The 22678-nt window shown below is 41.5% G+C and overlaps 1 pseudogene; it reads right to left on the reverse strand.

Moving 5' to 3' along the window:
• Positions 1-12548: 12548 nt before the first annotated feature.
• LOC144244783 (ferritin light chain pseudogene) lies at positions 12549-13066 on the reverse strand (annotated as a pseudogene).
• Between the last annotated feature and the right edge of the window lie 9612 nt (positions 13067-22678).

Genomic DNA, 22678 nt, shown 5'->3' on the forward strand with positions numbered 1-22678 from the left:
TTGGCTATGTTCCCCCATACAACAGGCTCTATGCAGGCCAGCTCCCTCCTGTATGCTCCTACAGCTCCTCTGAGCCCACTTCCTTGAAAGCACTCAAATCGCATGGAGATGATACTTGTGTCTCTCTCCCCCTCCAGTATGTGGATACTTTGAGAGAACAGGAACCAAATCAGATCCATGTGTATCCTCAGCTCCTGGGGCAGCACATGCTTAGAGTCCGTGCTTAATATATGTGCACTGAGTGAATGAATGAGTGAACAAATGATGCTCTGCTCTTTTTCATGTTCTCCTTATTTATTTGTTTATTTTCTTTCTTTCTAAAATTTAGTTTATTGTCAAGTTGGTTTCCATATAACACCCCAGTGCTCATCCCAACAAGTGCCCTCCTCCATGCCCATCACCCTTTTTCCCCTCTCCCCACCCCCATCAACCCTCAGTTTGCTCTTAGTATTTAAGAGTCTCTGGTAGTTTGTCTCCCTCCCTCTCCTTAACTAGTTTTTTCCTCTTATCTTCCCCTATGGTCCTCTGTTAAGTTTCTTCTGTTCCACATAGGGGTGAAAACATATGGTATCTGTCCTCCTCTGCCTGACTGATTTCGCTTAGCATAACACCCTCGAGTTCCATCCACATTGCTACAAATGGCCAGATTTCATTCTTTCCCATTGCCACATAATATTCCATAGTATAGATAAACCACATTTTCTTGATCCATTCGTCAGTTGATGGACATTTAGGCTGTTTCCATGATTTGGCTATTGTTGAGAGTGCTGCTATGAACACTGGGGTACATGTGCCCCTATGCATCAGCACTCCTGTATCCCTTGGGTAAATTCCTAGCAGTGCTACTGCTTCCCCTTCTTGTTTAACCTCTGAAGATCGTTATTTTTCATCTCAAAATTAATGTCTACCTCTTTATTTTTTCTAGCTTTCCTGAGATATGACTGGCACATAACATCGTGGGGGTTTCAGGTGTACAGCATGATGATTTGATACATGTATATGTTGCAAAAGGACTGCCACAGTAAGGTTAGTAGTTTTCACTTCTGTCACTTTACAAAATTACCATTCATTTTCTTTCTGTAGATCATTGTTCTTTTATAGATGGAATCCTCGTTCCTATTTTCCAGATGAAAGCAAGGAGCCTGCTTTTTACATCAACATGCCAGTATGGGGTGAATTCTGAATACCTGAATGAGTATCCCCCCGCGTACTGCATCATCTTGGCACTCCCCATGCTTGGAGCAGAGGTGACTATACATGTCAGTGTCAGAGGCACATTCTCTTACATACCCTCAGTGGTCTCAACTCTGTGTCATTTTACAGCAGATTGCATTTCTTTTTAATTAAAATAAATTTTTTAAGTTTATTGATTTATTTTGAGAGAGAGAGCCCAAGCAGGGGAGAGGCAGAGAGAGGGAGAGACAGAATCCCAAGCAGATGCGGGGCTGGAACTCCTGAACTGTGAGATCATGACCTGAGCCGAGATAAGAGTCAGACGCCTAACCGACTGCACCACCCAGGCGCCCCAGATTTCGTTTTTCGAAATCAGTTCCAAGTCATTTGGAGTGAAATCTGGTAAAAGAAGGTGAGTGACCCGGCTTGAGAATGTCATTTCAGATTAAAAAAAAAGTCTTATATGACCCAACTCAGAGGCAATCCCAAGAAGAAATTCCAAATATCTTGCCAGCAATGACCATGTCAATGGAATAAATATATAATCTTTAGAAAGGAGAGTAGTCCTTTAGATTCATAAATTTTAGTGTTTTGTGTAAAAATTTGCTTCAATACAGAATCAAACCTTTCAGAGCTGGGTTCACATAACAAATGAGAGTGGTAATTCAGTCCTTTGAAAGGTAAACTTTCTTTTCTAGCCTCAGTTCAGGCTCCCAAGTTGGTCCCCCCCACCCCCACCCCCACAGCCACTGATAATATCATGGGCACCCCCTGGGCCCTTCCTGGCATTGTTTCGGGTGTCATTGATGTTAAGCAAATGGGGAAGGAAACGCAATTCAGAGCTCACAAAGAACTGATTTTCAAGTTCATGACTTTCAAATCCATGGCACAAAAGCATATGCATGTTCCCCAAGTAGGTATGCATGAAGATGAAGTTAACTGCTCTTGGATCTGTTCTTCCCTTTTAATGGGAAATGCTTGTTAATTAACATTTTTGAAACTTATTTTACTGCACAAAGAGGCTTGTTCTCATGCACTTTTGGTTTAATGCCTTCCTACATGTTTGTGTGAAAAGAATGTGTAAATGAGGCTCTGGAAAAGCAAAGGTCTCATTAACTCTGAGCCTAGTATGTTCCAGGCAGCGTTGTAGGAGCCGGGAGCGGAAGAGGAACTCCACATGTGTGTACACTAAAGTAGTTCACAACCTTATAATACAATTGGCAAGGACACAAATAAGTGGCAGAAAAAAGTGCCAGAAGAGTAGGGTGTACAAGGGGTAGGGAAGTAGGCGGGAAGGTGGGAGAAGACTTCGGGGCACAAACAGCATTTCAGCTGAATCTTAAAGGACAGGTTAAATCTTCCATGATTTGGAGATTGTGGGCAGGATGGGAAATCCAAATGGAAGAAAGAGTAAGATAGGACCTGGAAAATGCAGATCCTGGTGAAGTGGTGCCCGATCTAGTCTCGGTGACCATTGGGGTGTGGTGGGGAGTAGAGGCACAGACACAGAGAGGGAGAGAGAGAATGCCAAAGAGTGGATGCCTGAGCTGGTCTCGGCTCTCAAGACATCGGGTCCCCCTTTCCTCCTTCCCTCCACTCTCTTTCAGACCTAAGTGACTTCAGGCAGGTGTCCCGCAGAGCCTATATCTCACACGACTCATCCTAACGTGACTTGAGTCTTCCTGCATATGTCTACATTTAAAAGGAAAAACTTTATTAACACAACGATGAGACGAACTGATGGAGTCCAGTTTCTACAGGGGGATTTTATTCCTCGAGCGAGGAGCCTTTTAAGGAACGTACTTGTCACCAGGGCACGTTGCTGGAGCACAGAATCACCTCCCACAGTGGGGAGGTGAAGAAAGAAGATCTCAGTCCAGGGGGTGCATTTGGGAGAGCAGCGGAGGGAGGCGGTAGACGAAGGCCTGTGACGGTTCAATGTCTTATGTTGGTACCTCCCAGTGAGCTCACCAATGAGCTTTATTTCTCTCCAAGTGCTTCTTTATGTGCCAGTCTCCCATGTTTCTCCATTCCTTTCTTCTTCCTTTAACTCTACCAGCTTTTTCCAGATCCAGCACTGTCACACATACACCATATGGCATGATGTTATAATTTGGCAAAAGCCAGAAAAATGAAATCAAACTCTCCTTTACATTGCCCTTTTCTTCCCTTTCCTTCTGTTGCTAGTTGTGGTTCTGTGGGAGGCTCACACAGCTGGTAGCCAGTTGAAGGAGCCATGAAATGATGTAAGATACCGCTCCGGAAATAAACACATTGATCCTGCAAAACGCCTGAGCTTAACCGTGTAAGGGAAATACAGCAGAGACCTTAGACAGATGAGTTCATTGTGATTGTGTTATTTGCCATTAAAGCATGTTGGTGATACCATATGCCACATACCTGCTGTCTCGAAGGCACGAAGTATTCCACGGAAATGCATTTTCAAAATAACTGAAGTTTATTATGTCAGGGATAAAATTAACACTTTTCTATTTGAATCTTCGTAAAACGCAATCCCTCTCTTGCTTTAACTTCGTTTTAGAGTATTCTGGAAAGAATGTAAGAACAACCTTCAAGTACATTTCTCTCTTTGTTTTAAACAAAAGCAAATTTGCGGAAAAATTGGAAATGCTGTACACAAAAACTTGTTTTTCCCAAACCATTTGAGAGTACATTGGTGGAATGATGCCACATCATTATGCTTCATATTTGTTTTGAGCTGCATGCTGTCCCCTTGAAATTCTTAAGTCCCTAACTCTTGGGACTTCAGAATGGGACTGAATTTGGAGATGGGGTCTTTTCAGAGGCAATTAAGTTAAAATGAGGGGCTTAGGGTGGCTCTAATCCAATGTGACTGGTGTCATAATGGGAAGATGAACTTGGACACAGACATGATACAGAGGAAGGATGATGTGAAGACGCGGCAAGAAGATGGCCATCTACACACCAATGGCTAGGGCAGACCCTTCCCTCACAGCCCTCTAAAGGAATCAACTCTCTTGACTCTCCATATTGGACTTCTGGTCTCCAGAACTGTGAGACAATACATTTGTTGTTTAAGTCACCTGATCTGTAGTACATTGTTATGATAGGCATAGCAAACTTATATAATACCTCAGTGGACATTTCCTAAAGCAAGGACATTTTTCTACCAACAATACAACTATTGAAACCAGAAAATTAATACTGACCCATTACATCCATAGAATCCTTAGCTCTCATTCAGATTTTACGGGTTGTCCCAGTAATGTCCTTTAAAGTAAAACGATCCAGTGAGAGAACAATGTCTGGCATTCAGTAGTTATGTCCTTAGTCTAGAGTGGTTCCTCAGTTTCCCCTTGACTTTAGTGACACTGTTTTTGAAGGTTGCAAGCCAATCATTGTGTAGAATGTCCTTCATTTTCATTTGTCATATTTTTTTTCACTATGACATTCAGATTATGCTCTTTTTCAGCAGAGATGGTACAGGATTCCCATTTGCCCTTTCCCAGGTGATGCTCATTTTGTCACTTGATTAATGTGGTATCTAGCAGGCTTGTCCTCGATAAATATTTTCCCTTTATACATATCAAGCATTTTGTGAAGAGTGGTTATAAAAATATGAAAGTGTCCTATTCCTTCTCAAACTTTCAATTTATTTATTTATTTGTCTGTCTGTTTGTCTACTTATTTATATCAATATAGACTCAGGGTTTTCTATTTTACTTAATGGGTTACAATATGTTACTATCATTTCTTTCTGATGTATAAATTGCCCCTGATTTAGAAAATAGGGAGCCTCTTCAAGATATCTTCTGTGTTCTTTTGACATGTCTCAATATGCTTTGGATGCTTTCTTGCTTTTTCACTCAAAGACATATTCCAGGCCCATCTTGCAATTTCCCTGCCTTAGGCCTGGGATTGGTTATTTCTCCATGGAGTTCTGGTTGCTTTTAGTGAACAGAGTACTTAGAATCTAAAATTGGGAAAGTAAGTATGCTCACTGCTATGGGGCTGTCACTGCTCCCTTGCCTCTCAGGACAATACTAGAGAACACAAGTGTGTATGTTATTCACACATACACACACACCTTTATTTATTTCTTTATCTATGCATCTACTCCATCTACCTACACACCTATATTACAAATAATGAGTTCACACTGACACCTTCCATTTCAATTCACCATTACAGGGCTCTGACTTCCCATGTTAGAGTGCCTACTCTCCTCACTGTGCTTAGGAACTGATGCCCATACTGGGCGACCCACACCCTTGGGATACCCTCCTCTCTGCACTTCCCTCCCAGGCTCTGTCACCTTGCATAAAGGATCTTCCTATGAAGATGTCTTCTTTATACTGCTCAGGCTCTGGTACCTGTATTGAGTGGCCCTCTCCATGTGTGTACTCCTCACGCTGCTTAGACTCTGAATTCTACTCAGGGACCTCTCCACCCCCACCCCTACCTTATCCTATCTACCTTCTCTGCCATGTCTAATGGCTTTAGGATTGAGTTGTTCAGGACAGGAAGGGGAAGGGAAAAAGAAGAGGAAAAAAAATTATAGATAAGGTCACTCAATTTAAATAATTATTTTCATTTTATTAAAAATTTTTTAGTGTTTATTTATTTATGAGGGAGATAGACAGACAAACAGAGCATGAGTTGGGGAGAGGCAGAGGGAGACAGAGGCACAGAATCCTAAGTGGTTCAGGCTCTGAACTGTCAGCACAGAGCCCGATGCAGAGCTTGAACCCACAAACTGTGAGATCATGACCTGAGACGAAGTCGGACACTTAACTGACTGAGCCACGCAGGCACTCCTCATTTTAGTTTACTTTCAACCTTGACCTTGTATATATATATATATTTTTTTCCCCCAGAGTTATCATAGAGTAATTTAATTATTTTATATTTAAGATTAACATTAGATTAGATTATTATTATCTTTCTACATAGCTTTTATAAAAAGTTACTATTGGCCATACAAAATGCCTTAAGAAGGGGTACCTAGGTGGCTCAGTTGGTTGAGTGTCTGACTTTTGGTTTCAGCTCAGGTCATGATCTCACACTGTGTGGGATTGAGCCCTATGTTGGGCTCTGTGCTGACCGCATGGATCCTGCTTGGGATTCTTACTCTTTTTCTCTCTCTGCGCCTTCCCCAATCTCTCTTTTTCTCTCAAAATAAATAAACATTAAAAAAAAAAAAAGAAAATGCCTAAAGAAGATGAGCCTTAATTTACTCAGTCATTCCTCTTTTATTGGTTATTCTGTTGCTCCTAATTGTTCCCATACAGATAATGCTGTGAGGAACCTCCTCGTGAGTATGACTTTCCTAGTCTGTTAGATTAATTTCCTTGGATGACACCCAGGAGTGTGATTATGTGGTTGGAGAACATGAAAGCTCTTGAATACATGCAAAGCATTTAGCTAAAGGGTTTAGTACCTAGCAAGTCCTCAACACATGTTTGTTGAATCTGAACAGGAATATTGATTTCCAAAGGGGTGTTCCAAACTACCATGCTGACCACACCATTTGTGGGGTGCTTGTTTCCTTCTTAAAATTTGATTGATTCGGATCAGTTGCTTAACTTTTCTAAACCTCAGTTTCCTCATCTCTAAATGGAGTATTCCACCATCTCATTTTGCCATTAACTCCCAACCCCTTCTCTTGGGAGAGTGGGTGAAGTCTCTTATGTGTAGGTGGCTGAGGGAAACCAATGTCTGCCCAGTCTGGCTCAAACCCTGTCTGGTGCCACTGGTTCTATATCGCCCACATAGCATATCCTCTGTCCCTCACAGTCACCTCTTGGTGTCACAGCCTCTAATCCTAATTGTAAAATTCTCAGAACACTGACAGTTCCATTCTTCCTGATTCTGTCTCCGCTGCAGCCACAGCTGAAGTGGGCCCATCTCTCCATTCCGCTCTGTGGTGAACGAGAACTGATAGACCTGGCTCCGAATGATTGGAGTGGAAAGAAAGGATCATTCCAGAGCAAGTGGGATTGAAAAAGAATTTCTTCACCATGAAAAAAGCAGGAAATGCATGATATTTGCCGTGTTGCATTACAAAACGTCATCAAAGCAATGTTTTTTTTATTTTTTTTTAATGTTTTATTTATTTCTAGGAGAGAGAGAGAGGGACAGCGTGAGCAGGGGAGGGTCAGAGAGAGAGGGAGTCACAGACTCTGAAACAGGCTCCAGGCTCTGAGCTGGCAGTCAGCACAGAGCCCGACGCGGGGCTCGAACCCACGAACCGCGAGATCATGACCTAAGCGAAAGTTGGACGCTTAACCGACTAAGCCACCCAGGCGCCCCTCAAAGCAATGTTTAAATGAAATAAAAAGTGATCCAGCACTACCGGTGACCAGTGATCTAGTAGTACTAGTATTACTTTCTATTTTTAATAGAAAATGGCGGCTCTTCTCCGTCTCTTCTTATCTTGGTTGCTTCTCTGAGACAACTACGTTTAATGCTTTTAGCCATTGTTTTCCTAATATTTGCCTCCATATTTCTAAATAACATTTTAAAATGTAAGTTGTGTTGATTCTGATTCTTAGTAAACTAACTAGAGTGAATTTTGTTATTGTTAATAAGTAAAACACATATAGTGAAGTTTGTTACTGTTAATAAGTAAAACACATATAGTTGGTAAGTTTCCGACTCTTGGTTTCTGCTCAGGTCATGATCTCTCAGTTTGTAAGATTGAGCCCCGCATGGCTCTGTGCTGACAGTGTGGAACTTCCTTGGGATTCTTTCTCTCCTCTCTCTGCCCCTCCCCTGCTTGCTCACGCCCGTGCTCACTCGCTCGCTCTCTCTCTGTCTCTCTCAAAATAAATAAATAAACATAAAAAATGGGGGTAAACCACATGTATTAAAGGATTTAGGTGGCTTAACTGATTTTGGGGCATTCTGGAAAAAATAGATTGAAGCCGAACTTCTAGAAATAATATCCCAGACCACACCACAGATTAGCCTGCTCAGGAAACTGTGGCTACTGACCCCAAAACCACAGTGGCAGATCCATCCTTAGAAAGAATGCCAGCCAGAGGTATCTCAATCAGTGTTTATGTGGGAGCCCATCAAGGCTATATGTCTCTATATGGATAAATATGTAAACAAAAACTCATGTGGGGAAATGCTGGGCTTCTTTAGCTCATTTCTGCTACTCCCCATGCCAGCACCTCACCAGTGTTTCCTTTGCTTACCCACTTCTTTCAAGCATGTAAGTATGATTGGTGGAATCTAGCTGCAAGCTTAAATTTGAAAAGTGAAGTGTGTCACATTATCACAAAGAGCTTGGAGACCCAGTGTGTGATTTCCATGTTGTCTACTTTTTTCATTATTATATTAGTACTATAGTATATTAGTATAATAGTTATAGTATATTAATATATTAATCATAGTTATTTAAAAAAATTTTTTTTACTGTTCATTTTTGAGAGAGAGAGACAAAGAGACAGGGAGACAGACCATGAGCATGGAAGGGGGAGAGAGAGGGAGACACAGAATCCAAAGCAGGTTACAAGCTCTGAGCTGTCAGCACAGAGCCTGCTGCAGGACTCGAACTTGTAAACTGCGAGATCATGACCTGTGCTGAAGTCAGATGCTCAACAAACTGAGCCACCCAGGTGTCCCAATCATTGTTATTTTAAATTGATAGTCTGATCCTTCCAACCTCATTGCCATATCTGAGTCTGCTTCTGATGCTTGCTTTGTCTCTTCAAACTGTTCTTTTTGCCTTTATGTCTTGTAATTTTGGGTTGAAATCCAGACATGATGTACTGGGTAAAAGATGCTGCAGTAAGTAGGCTGTTAGTAGTGTGGTGGTGAGGTATGTGTGGGGAGTGTTCTACAATCCTATGATCTGGTCCAAGCCTTTTAGTGAGACTGGTCCAAGACTGTGAAATTCACAAGTACTTCTTAGTTCTTCCCTCCCCTCTTAGGTGGGACAGGATGGCTAGAGGCAGATGGAGTTGGGTATTTCCCTTCTCCCAGGTTAGTTAGGCTCTTATAAAACCCCAGCAGATCAGATTCTGGTTAAGTTGTTTCTCCTAAAGTCAGGCCTTGTTAAGAGCAGAATGCTCCTTTTCTCCTCCTCCTGCTGGAAGTATTAGGGATTTTTTTTTTTCTTGTGATCTTCACAGTGAGAACCTGGTCGAGCTCCAGGAGGCAAAATTCACAAAAGTATGGGGTCGTCTCATGACAAAGTCCCCTTAAGTATTAACTCTCATACTTGACCATTTACTTTGAGGCTCCCCCAATTCATCAGTTACAGTTCAGGTTTCCTACCTGTGCATGGGCCCCACCCCCACCCCTGCCCCTACGCTGGTGCGTGCTGAAGTTTCTACTGTGGTAAGTTGAGGTCCTCTGGATCTGCCTACCTGTCTCTCCAATTTTGGGAGAAGCATTTTGCGATGTGACCTCAATTCTCTCACAGATCTAAGAAGAATTGATGATTTTTAGTTTGTTCACTTTTTACTTGTTATGAGGACTTCTAAGCAATTGACATGCTGGACCAGAGACTGGAAGTATCCTCCTGATAGTTTTAGATATTATAAAATATTTCTCTGCCAGAAGATGACAACGAAGTTAGAAAACCCTCATTTAACTTGGTGGGATTAACTTCATATGTGTTTAGTAGGTTTTATTTGAGACAGCTTGAAAGGCTAGCAATGATGTGGCTTTTGATGTGACCGATATCTGCCTGTATGATTTTAGACATGTTACTTAATCTCTCTGAGCATGTTTTCTAATATGTGGAATGGAAGTTAGATTATACTCCTTATAGAATTGTATTACTGCTATTATGTTTCTTCCTAATTTAGAAAATAGGAGGGAGCTAGGTAGAATAACGAGGAGGTATCTTCCTTCCTTACTATGTCCTTAATTTCTTTTGTGCCCTGCTCTACTAGTTTACTTCTAACAGCAACATCTCTACTACCTCTTCTATCTTTCATATTAAGGCTTCAATTGTCATCCTTGTCTCTATATAAAGATAGAATCTCTAGAGCCATGCTATAATATTACATTCTTCCATAGCATCAAGGAAACCCTGACATATGCATCTGGCTGAAGTTTGTGAATTGGTGGTTTCTGTTTCCAGCCAATTTTCTTTTCTGAGTCACCAGAATAATTTGAAACTCCCAATATGTCCCATTGGTACTATGTTAAGTGGCATCTGGATTTCAACAGCCATATTAGTAGTCAGGACATTACTGACGATAGAGTTAGGTTTAGCTCCAGGAATTCCCCCAAGTCTTGCTAAGTGAAGCACTTAGACTCTCAGTTCCTCATTAGGAAGATTCTAGGACACACCCCAATGAGTACATTCCACTTGTTTCTAGCAACCTTTCCTTGGCAGATGAGCTAAAAGGTCAACTATCAATTAAGGTGGAGCAAAAATGAGGTGAGCACTGGCTGACTCATGGGTTGGGAGCTGGAACACTTCAAAGCTGGAGATGGTTAGGTCATACGTTGGATCTATTTCTTCTTGTTACTGTTTCCAAAGGCATGAAGAGAAGAGAAGGGAATGAGAAACAAGAATAGAAAAAGCAAGGGATGAGGAGGGGAGAGGGCAGGAGACAAGGAGGAAAGATACAAGAAGGAAATTAAACTTTATTGAGTGCTCTTCATGTATCAGTAACCATCTTGTTTATTTCACATTGTTGCTTCTTAGAGCCATTCTATAGGGTAGCTATTGCTTCTGTTTGTCCAGTATCTGTTTTGTGCCATGTACTGTGCGATAGGCCTGGTGATGTAATGATGAACACTTCATTCACATTGGCCTGAACAGGAGGTATTGACAGTCTAGTAGGGCACTCTGACATTGAGAGAGTTTCCATACAGGGCACGACGTGCCTTGGGCATATATAAGGAGAATAAAGATGTTTCAGTCAGGAGTAATTAGTGTTGCCTGGGGAAGTAGGTCTGGAAAGAGTAAGGTGATGTGGAGAGGGTCCTCTAGGTGGAGGAGGCATTATATGCAAACTCATGAGGGCAGAACATCATTATACAAGTTGTTGTGGCTAGAACACAGGGAATTGAGGAGGGGCATGGCCTGATCATGGTGGCTCCTCTGGGCCAGCCAAACAAGTTTGGGCTTCATGATGAGGGGGCAATACCTCTCCATAGCATCTGTCTCTTAGACAGTCTCCTCTGGCAACATCACACAGAATGGGTTAGAAGTTGTTGGGAGTGATGTGTAGGAGATTTGATAGAAGGGTCTATTCAGCCTAGACACAGAGACACTGAGGGTGAGAAAAGCCATAAACTCCAGTGACTATTGTAAAATAATGGAACTTAATGACTGGATGGTGGCGGGGAAGGATGAGGGAAATCTAAGATAACACTCATGCTTGGATAGGGTAATTGGGATCATAGTATCCCAATACTAGTGTTAGAAATTGGTCCTGGCAATCACCCTTTCCTGCCTGTCTACTGCAGTTGCCAAGAAAGCAGCAGTGACAAAATTGTTCCTATTGGAACAAGTGCTGGGGTTGGAGTGTGTAGGTGAGGGCCTATCTCCTCTTCCTATCAGTCTCAGTATTGGAACCATCCTATCTAGATGTGAGATAGAAGGGGAAAGCTGGCCAAGTCAACTTGTCTGTCCAACCACATTCACAAATGAGAGGGAAGAGGAAGAGAGTGGAAGATACACAAAATTTCGTTTACAGTAATCTCATGCCACCAGTCAATGTGCTTCCATCTATGTCTTGGATTAGGGCCAGTCTGTTTTGCACCTTTTTCACTTTGAGTGGGGTAGATGGGAAAAAGTAGGAGGTGAATGAAAAAAAAAAAGGAGCGAGAATTTCCTCTTCTATATCCTGGAGAAGAAATACAGACTTTGGTGTCCCTATAAGGGAACAAGCAGCCTCCACAAAAAAGGGAATTTATATCCTCAGGAGAAAGACAAGATTCAAACAGTCAAAGAAATGGAACAGTAGAGAAAGAAAACATCATCCTGGATGTTGCTTATATTGCATGTGGTGTTTTCTGTTCTACTGACTTTTTTCTATTAAGTATTATTAATATAGTGTTTAAATTATTATGGCTCTAGAATAAAATGTAGTCTTCTGGTGTTTTAAGTTCAACTTTGTTGTTCTTTTTTTCCCCTCCAGAGTTTCTTAGTTATTTTTACTTAATCAAATTATTTCACGGTTACGCCAACAGAAATTGCAATAAATGAATAGAGTGGGCATTTGAACAACATAGGTTTGAACGGCACAGATTCACTTACATGTGGATTTTTTTTCCTGTGAAAAGGTTTATTGTTTCTGTTGGCTTGGGAGAGGCCTCCAGGGTGGTTAAAAAGCTGCCTGGTGACTGCAGGGAAAAGCTCAGGCAGAGGCCCTGGCACCAGGGGATGCTGGAGGGGCTTCACAAAGACGGCTGGGCTCCTAGGTGTGCTTGACGATGAGCCTTTTGAAGAGATGCTAATCCAGCCCAACCTGGAGACCAGCCTGGGGAGTTAGCCAGGTTGTCGCCATCTTCTCGATGAGTTTCACCTCCTCACCCAGGAAGCGGTTCTCAAGGAAGCTACAGAGATGAGGGTCTGAGTGGGCAGAACCCGGGCACACAGATCCAAAAGGGCCTGCTTCAGGTTCTTCCCCAGCCAGGACCACACAACGTCTATGGCATCCGGGCATTACCCCACTCATCTTGGGATGGCTTCCGAATGTCCTGGAAAAGGGCACAGCCTTGGGCCGGTTTTGTATCTTCCAGAGATACTGGGTATCCTCATTTTACTCCTTGGCCAACTCTCAGAAGAAGTCCACGCCCTCCAGGGCCAGATCTTCATGGTCAAACAGACACCAAGAGAAGGGTTGGTGTTGGAGGCCTGCAGATGCATGTTGACCAGGTGGTTGATGGCAGCCTCCACCTCGGTGGAGTAATTCTGGTAAATCTGGGAGCTCATGGTTGATCAGCAATAAGGAGCTAAGCTTGAAAGATGGTGTGGGCTGGTCCCGGAGGCAGAGGATGGCTGAGAAGATGGCTCTAAAGGTTGTGACTGGAAAAGAAGTTGGAGAGTGGTTGATGGCCAAAAGAAGGGGTGTCCCTGGGTCTGTTCTGTCCAAGCACTTTTGAAGCAAAAGACAGGCCTGGGGGACCATCAAGCACATTGCCTATACAAGGATTTTGTACAAGGCAATCCTGTAAATGTAGTTTCTCTTCCTTATGATTTCCTTAATAATATTTTCTTTTCTCAACCTCCCTTTATTGTAGGAATATGGTATATAATACATGTAACATACAAATATGGTGTTAATTAACTGTTTATGTTATCAGTAAGGCATCAGTCAGCAGTAGGCTATTAGTAGTTAAATTTTGGAGAAGTCAAAAGTTATTTGTGGCTCTTTGATTGTGTGGGGGAGTCAGTTCTCCTAACCCCTGAGTTGTTCAAGGGTCAACTGTACTTTATTTTATTATTATTTTTTAAGTTAAAAAAATTTTTTTTTAAATTTGAGAGTGAGATAGAGAGTGAGTGGGGGAAGGGCAGAGAGGAGACAGAATCCCAAGTAGGCTCCATTATGTCCTCGCAGAGCCTGATGCAGGGCTCAAACTCAAAAATTATGAGATTACGACCTGAGCTGAAATCAAGAGTTGGACGCTCTACCAACTGACCCACCCAGGTATCCCAGGCCAAGTGTACTTTAATTTGGGTCTAATTGATATCCTCGCCTTTTGTTGTAGGTCAAGTTCCCTGGGAAACAGACTCTAAGAGGAAAATTTGCATGTAGTCAGTTTATTAAGAAGTACCCTTGGGCTCAATACCTCCATGGGCTTGAAGGAAGTGGGAGCAGGCAGAGCACATGGCTGAACTGTAATGATGTCATGAACAGGGCTTCTGCTGACACAGGGGAGCTCTGGGACTAGGATGGAACTTCATAGTTGTCCCAAATTGAGGCAAGGGGACCAAGACTTTGTAAAAGTTCCTCCCCTGTCCACTGACTAGTCACCTGAGAACAACCCAGGAGAGAAGGTGGCTTTCTTCAGATAAGGGAGGTTCCTGGAGAACAAGCAAGTAGGAGCCTTCAGCAGCCAACACTCTCTGCAGCTAAAAAAATGAGTGTCTTGGTTCCGAAGTGGGAGATCTGGATAGTACAGCATAGCGTCCACTTCAACGGGAGCCACTTCAAATGGGAGCCAATTGTGGGTTCTCATTTATTCAAATCTTTTTTACAAAGATTTTCAAAGATTCAAATCATCACAAAGACTTAAGAATTTTTTTTAATTTATTTTTTTAAAATAGTTTATTGTCAAGTTGGTTTCCATATAATACTCAGTGCTACAAATTTTTTTCCTACATGCCAACCACACACTGCTGGCTAAATTCATTACAGGTTATTTTGTATTTTGTGTTGGAATGTTGATGAAGAATTTTTCCCATAATATGTCCTAGCTGGTTATTTCTAGTACGTAAAAACAATGTGCATGGACCACACTATTTATTTATTATATTTTTTCAGCTTTCTTAAGGGATAATTGACAGACAATAAACACATATATTTAAAGTGCATACCTAGATGAGTTTTGATATATGTATTCATTTACAAAAACATCCTCATGCCCAGAAGCTTCCTTATGTCCCTTCATCAGCCATGCCTACCTGGTGCCAGCTCCTGGCCCAAGGCAACCACTTGCTCATCTGCTTTCTGGCACTATAGATTTGTTTACATTTTTAAATATTTCTTATCAATGGAATCATAGAGTACATATACTTTTTTGCTTGTCTTCTCACATCATTATGTAGAAATTCATCCACATTGTTTTGTACATCAATAATTCATTTCTTCTCATTGCTGTGTAGTGTTCTATCATATGGAATGACCATAAGCTATTCATCCATTTACCAGCCGATGGACCTTTGCTTGTTTCCAGTTTGGGCCAATTATAAAGCTGCCATGAACATCTGTGTGCAAGTTTTTGTGTGGACATAGGATTTCTCTTGGGTAAATGTTTACAAGTGGAGTGGCTGGGTCATAGGGGAGGTATATGTTTAACTTTTATTTGTTTATTTAGCAAAATGCCTAACTGTTTTCCAAACTCTTTTCGAAATGATCATTCATTTTGGATAAAGAAGAGGTGGTATATGGATACAATGGAGTATTACTATGCAATCAAAAAGAATGAAATCTTGCCATTTGCAACTATGTGGATGGAACTAGAGGGTATTATGCTAACCGAAATTAGTCAGTCAGAAAAAGACAAATGTCATACGACTTCGCTCATATGAGAACTTTAAGATACAAAACAGATGAACATAAGGGATGGGAAGCAAAAATAATATAAAAACAGGGAGGGGACAAAACATAAGAGACTTAAATATGGAGAACAAACAGAGGGTTACTGGAGGGGTTGTAGGAGGGGGGAGGGGCTAAATGGGTGAGGGGCATTAAGGAATCAACTCCTGAAATCATTGTTGCACCATGTGCTAACTAACTTGGATGTAAATTAAAAAAATATTTTAAATTGAATTTTAAAAAAATGACCATTCATTTTATATTCTCATCAGCAGTAAAATTCCAGTTCTTCTGTATCCTTTGACAGTACCCAGTGTGGTCAGACTTTTTAATGACCAACGATGCTGAGCATCTTTTCATGTGCTTATTGTATTTATTTCTACAGATCTAACCCAACTCCAATTATTTCTAAAAGACATTTGTTTAACTGGGTCTTTTAGGAACATAAATAAATCATGTGTAAGCTATGATATTTTTCTCCTTTCAAAGATGCTGTCTTATTTCTGTTTTTTGCTGTGAACTTAAATAATAGTGGTGGCTTTGGGGCACCTGGGTGGCTGAGTCAGGTAAGCTTTCGACTTGATTTCAGCTCATGGTTCCTGAGTTTGAGCCCTGCACTGGGCTATGAGTGGAGAGCACAGAGCCTGCTTGGGATTCTCTTGGCCTCTCTCTCTGCCCTTCCCCTACATGTGTGCATGCATTCATGTAGGTGCGTGCTTTCTCTCAAAAGAAGTAAAATTTAAAAAATTTGTGGTATCTTTGTCTTTTCCCTTACTAACATAGTCAATTTCATGTCAAATGATAATATTGGCATTAGAATATTTAATTCTTTAATTACGCTTATTTTTATCCAAATTTGCTAAGATTTTTGTTAAGAAATTTACCTTTAAATTACATATTTTTCACAATTTTAAAATCATTATGTTTCTCTTTTTTCCTTTTTAGATATAAAAATGGAAACAAACACTATATACTAGTTTCTAAATATTTTTATGGACCTAGCCTTTTATAATGAGCATCTTCCCATGCATTTAATATCATTCTATAACATTACAATTAAAGGCTGCATAGTATTTTATTTTATAGGGGAGCTATAATTTGGTTAACCAGTCTTCTGTTATAAGATATATAGGTTATTAATACTTTCTCTTTTGCTTCTGTAAATCTTGTTGAGATAAATATTGTCATAAATGAAATCTTGGTGTTCATGTACACCTACTAATCTAAATTTTCTGGATTTGCAATGCTAGGTCAGAGTCTGAATATTCTTAAGGCTATAATATTACTATCAAATTTCTCTCAAAAAAGTTAGTAGCCATTTATAGTTTCCCAGGATTCTAATCTGTTCTTATAATGGATGGATGACCAGTGCTGCCTCCTGTGCTATAAACATTTGCCTCAGTGATTTTCATTTGCCTTTGATAACATTTACCTATTTATTTATTTGTTTGTTTGTTTATTTATATTATTGTTTTTAACATTTATTTCTTTTCAAGAGAGAAAGAGAGACGGAGCATGAATGGGGGAGGGACAGAGTGAGACAGAGACAGAATCTGAAGCAGGCTCCAGGCTCTGAGCTGTCAGCACAGAGCCTGCTGTGGGGCTCCAACCCACGAACTGTGAGATCATGACCTGAGCCAAGTCGGACGCTCAACCTACTGAGCCACCCAGGCTCTCCAACATTGCTCATTTTAAATGCGTATTTTACTTTTTGTTTTCCATTTTAGTGCTTTGCTTCCTTTGTTATATGTACAGTTGACCCTTATTACCTGTGGATTCTGTATTTGCAAACTAACTAAATTGATTTGTAACCTCGAAGTCCACATGCATGGTATTTTTGCAGTCATATGCAGACATGCACAGAGCAATGAAAAACTTGAGTGGTCTGATGTACATATTTCTGGCTCAGGTCAAACAAGAACATTCTGCTTTTTGTCTCGGCACTCTGTTGGTAAACAAGGGTACTTTGTGTGGTGGAGATTTCACTGTTTGAAATGACCCCTGAGCATAGTGAGTGCTCTCTGGTGTTCCTAAGTACAAGAGGATATGATGTGGCTCCCTGAGAAAATACTGTGTTAGATTTTGACAAAAACGCTTTGTTCAGATTATAGTGTTAGTGGCTGTGAGTTCAATTTAATGAATCAACAATATATGTTTGAAAGGTCTCTTTAAACAGAAATGAATAAAATAAGGTTATGTGTTGATCAATTGATAAAAATGTGACCAGAAGCTCGCAGGAACCTAACCCTGTATTTGCCATAGGAGCAATGGCTCAGTATTTTCCAATTCAGTGTTTTTTGATGACTTTAGATACATACCCACTGTAAATAATGAGAATCGACTGTACTCTGTTTTCTATGGGTTTTCCCCTCAGTGATATAGAAGGTCTGCCATCAGCTCCTTAGCATCTTTGTCCCCTGCTGAGCATTTGTTTCCCAGAATCACTTGCCATCAGGGTTCCAGTTTTGATTCTACTGGTGAAAAGTAGTCACGTGGGATTTGGAAGTTAGAAGAGAAGGAGAAGACATTTCTTCCTCCACCACCAGGACCAGACAGTCACGTAGACAGATGGTGGTCTCCTGGTTTCTGGGTTACCTGAAGCCGGGAGCTGCTTCACAGTGAGATCTTGCATGATGCCTGCTCTGATGCTTTCCCAACAGGCCACCACCACGTTCCTGACCTACGCTTCCTTAAATCTTCCAACAATTCTGTAAGCACCAGCTCTGTGCTGTGTCCCTTATTTGAAACAGTAGTCTAGTTTTTGTTGTCTCGACTGAAGCCTGACTAATACAGTTTTGACACTGGAATAGGTGTGCCTTCTCTCTAAAGGAAGAAGGAAGCACAGATATTTGATGACTGGACTGCTGGTATTTGTCAGATTCCATGTCCTCCTCTGCATCTTAAGCATCCAGCCAAGCAACATTTCTTGCTTTCCTTACACCTGGGTGGGCCTTGTGAACAGAACTCTTCCCCACCCTCTCCCTGACACCACGGACTGTGCCATGAGCAAGAAATAAGTTTTCCTGTGATACATCACTGAAATTGTGGGACTCTGTTTTAGCAGTTTGCCTACTCTAATACAAATGGTATTTTATTTTATTATTTTTTAAAGTTTATTTATTTATTTTGAGAGACAGAAAGAGCACACACATGCAATCAGATGAGGGGCAGAGAGAGAGGGAGTGAGAGAGAATCCCAAGCAGGCTCTGAGATGTCAGCACAGATCCTGATGCAGGACTCAAACTCATAAAACATGAGATCATGACCTGAGCCAAAATCAAGAGTCGGCCACTTAACTCACTGAGTCACCTGGGCACCCCACAAATGCTCTTTTAAAATTGTATTAGTTCCTACTTTTTATATTTCTAAAAATATGCTTGACCCATAGTTCTATTATCACCAATGATAAGAATGAAACAGTATCTATAAATTCTCTCCTTAGTAAAATGAAAAACTTACTATATATATATTTTTATGTTTTATTTATTTCTGAGAGAGAGAGAAAGAGACAGCATCAACAGGGGAGGGTCAGAGAGAGAGGGAGATACAGAATCTGAAACAGGCTCCAGGCTCTGAGCTGTCAGCACAGAGCCCGACGCGGGGCTCTAATCCACGAACTGTGAGATCATGGCCTGAGCCAAAGTTGGACACTTAACTGACTGAGCCCCAAAACTTACTATATTTTTGCTTCCATTTATTTTTACTCCTATCTCAGTTGGTAGAACCTGAAATTATATTGAGGTTATAATTAATTTTTTTGACATTTGCATTCTTTTAATATTTCCAATATTTATTTAGGCTTCATTCAACATGCAACGGGTCTTAATGCTCATCCTTTTACAACATGAATTAGCCTTTGTTGAATTTTTCTTTGTTATGTCTTCGTTTCTGTAAAAAGCCTTCTGGAACTTGTCTTAGGAAAGACATAGAGACAAGATACACTTTCAGAGTCCTTGAACTGCTGAGACTGTATCTTTGTTGTTTTTATATAGGACTTGACTGAGTCCATAGTCTTGATTAACTACCTTAATCGCTCAAAACAGTAATAGTTGACATAGCTTCTTTTGGAATTTAATATGGTTTTATGGGAGAAGATTGAAGTTAGATGGGTTTTCTCCCTTTTTAGGTTACCATTCTCTCTCCCCCAAACGCTCTTAATATTTTTTTCCTGTAATCTTGATATTTACAAATACTATCACGTGTATCTATGGGTTAGTTTCTTGTTATTAACTTTGCTTGGTACTCAGTGAGTCCCTTTGAAATGATGAAACTTCAGCCAGAGTTTGTGCTAAGTGCTCTCTATGTGTTACCCTATGACGACACCGGGGGTGACACCTATTATCCCTCCCAATTTACAGATGATGAAATTGAGTTTCAAGGAAGATCCTCAGTTGAGGATCATAGAAGATCATCAACATAGTTGAGAAAGGAACTTAAGTCTACTTCACTGCAGAGCCTAAACTTTTAGCCACTCTACCATGCAATGTTTTTCAAGGGAAAGAAAGAACTCTTTCATTGTATAATTTCTTCAGTTTTGCTTTGCTTCCTTGGTCCTGATTTTCCTTCAGAGATGAGACAACAGCTCATATGGCAGGTCTCTCTTGTGTAGCTCTTATATATGCTAGTTTTTATTGTGTCATCCTTTCATATTATCATAGAGTTTGTCAAACTTAAGACTCTTTGTATTTGGATTATGCTTCCTGCAGTGTTGTGCCTGTTCTTTTCTCATACTAATGTGTTTACATTTTTTAAATGGGAGTTTTTGCTTATCGTTTTCCCTGCCTCATCAGCCTCCTTTTCTATTTCTCTGCCTTTTAGCCAGCCTTCTGACATCTCAGTCCTTCCTCAGTTTAGTTGAAATCTTGGTTTACAGTCTGTTTTCTACTGTTTCATGTATTAAATAGTGCCCGAGTACTCTATGCTGAGTACTGTGTCTCAGGATATTTTCATAGACCCCATGGTGGTTTTGTTGCCTTTAATGACCCCTGGGTAGTGGGAGGTCTGCCTGGTGCCCTTGGTTTCCCATAGACAATGGACATGGATGCTATTTGAATCCTCCCCTCAAATCATAAGAAGAAGGGATTGTCAAGATCAATGTATACTCCTGTTCAGAAGTACATCATTCTGGGAGGAAAATGGAAACAGTTGATGCAGAGGTGGGTCTGGGGAAAGGAAGGCAAGATTTCACTTTCATATCATCTCTTTTGTCACAGAGTCATGTTTGGACCTGTTCCCTCTCTACCTGCAGTTTTGCCTGGTAAGTTCACGATGCCACTATCTTGGAAGAACTTGAGACACTGGTGTGGACAATGGTGGTGGTGGGACAGACCGTTGGTGGTAGGTCTGGTGGGCAAGTGGTGGTGGTTGCTGAGCCCCTGTTTCACACTCTTAGGGAGGATGGGAGCCATGCCTAACACATACAGAAGAGTAGCACCAGGACCCCAAGTGTCACAGAATGTCGTTCCCTTCAGGAATGGCTCCACCGAGATAGGCGCACACAGGTCCAGAACAGTCAGTAATAGCTCTGCAGGAACTCCCCGCCAGCAGCTAACAGGGTGATACCATGACCTCTAGGACCTTGAGCTCATGCCACATAAGTCCTGGCCCCACCCCCTGGGACTCCCATTTCTAGTAAGTCACTCTTCCTTCCTCCACACGACACATGCCCATCTGGCCACAGGATACTGTTGAGCTATCAGATGAAGTTAATTGAAGTTGGAGGTGTGCAACTCTCCACCTCCACTTCTTCATGTCTTTATTAGCAACATAGTTATCTGTGAGGAATGCAGACACTTCCCAGTCTAGAATGGAATTAACACCTCACTTTCTCTCTCTTCTTTCATTCTCTGTTTCATTCCCTCTCTCATCTGTTAGATGCTTACTTGATTTAACCATTCTTTATCAGTCTTGCATATGGCAGTTGTGTTGATAGTGAAGATGGCGGCACCAATGCCCTTGCTCCAGATGTAAGAACCCTTGGTCTGATATTGGCAGCTGCAGTGTGGGCAGCAACACCAGCACTGGACATCTTTTGTTTGCCTTTCCAGATCCACTCTCCATCCTTTCCCAGCCTGCTCTGTATCCTGGGATGCGGACCCATACGGTCTACCTCAGTGGTGGACTGAAGCCTGCAGGAGCTGATGATGTACATCTCTTCCTAACTCCATAGTTGGTGACCACAGGAGGAATATTTATACCTCAGAAATTGGCAAACACTACACAGAGACATACACACCTATCTCAAAGCTTGTTGTTAAATATTTATTTACCAGCACAGCACTGGGGCTGTGTCAGTGTACCAGTGGATCCCCACTGCCCTCTGGCTTCTGGTTGGGTTTGGCTATCAGGAGGGCACTGAAGGGATGGAAGGGCAGAAAAGGGAGTGTGGTCAGAATATCCATTCTTCTGGCTCCATCCCTAACATGTTCCTACAGATTGGCTGCCTCCCTTTACAAACATTTCAGCTACTGTCAGGCACACGCTGTATGTGTCCCTCCTTTCTGGAGACCAGACACTCCTTCCCCTCCCTTCTTCTGGCCTGTGTTGTGTTCTGACTTGATTGGGGCCGATGGTGCAGGTGAAGAAAGAATTCACCAGGGCAGAACAAAGGAGATAGAAACTTACTGAATACAGTGTAGGGGAGCAGTAGGCAGGACAGCAAAGGAGAGACTACCTGCTGCAAAGCGATGGTGAGGGGCTATATATATAGGATAGAGTGAGGAAGTATGGAATTTTCCCTTTTTTGGTAACTGTGCCTGGTTGTAAGTATCCCATGGGTTAGTTAGGGCCAATGGCTATTTCAAGGTGAGTCATTTAATCAGACTGTTTGCATTCAGCCCAGTGGTCACTGCGGGATCTTTTGCCGTTCTCAAGTTTCCATTGCTCAAGCCTATTGCCTAAAGCTCCTCTCCAAGGCCTCTGAGTGATGGCTCCCTCAGACTCTATCTACACCAGTAGTCCCTTCGTGGTTCTCTTGTCTAACAATGAATTTGGGTGTGTGCCACTTGGTTCCTTCCATGACCCTGACTGACACAAAACCTAACCACATTCAGTAGTCATGTAGGACTACTTACTAGTTTCCTGAGTGAGTTTCCTTGGTCTTGCTTCGTTCCAACACCAGTGGTTTTCAAACTCTTTATAGAAAGAGTTTCATTCTTCAAATGAAATCTTGTCTGAAAACTCAGTGTATATATTAGATAAAGACTCTTAAGTGGAGTAGGAGCTAAAGGGTACCTGCTCCCCATGCCCCACCCCCCACCTTCCTCACTCGTCATGGATGTACATCA

Source organism: Crocuta crocuta, unplaced genomic scaffold, assembly GCF_008692635.1.
Source record: "Crocuta crocuta isolate KB4526 unplaced genomic scaffold, BGI_CrCroc_1.0 scaffold395, whole genome shotgun sequence".
Classification (NCBI taxonomy): domain Eukaryota; kingdom Metazoa; phylum Chordata; class Mammalia; order Carnivora; family Hyaenidae; genus Crocuta; species Crocuta crocuta.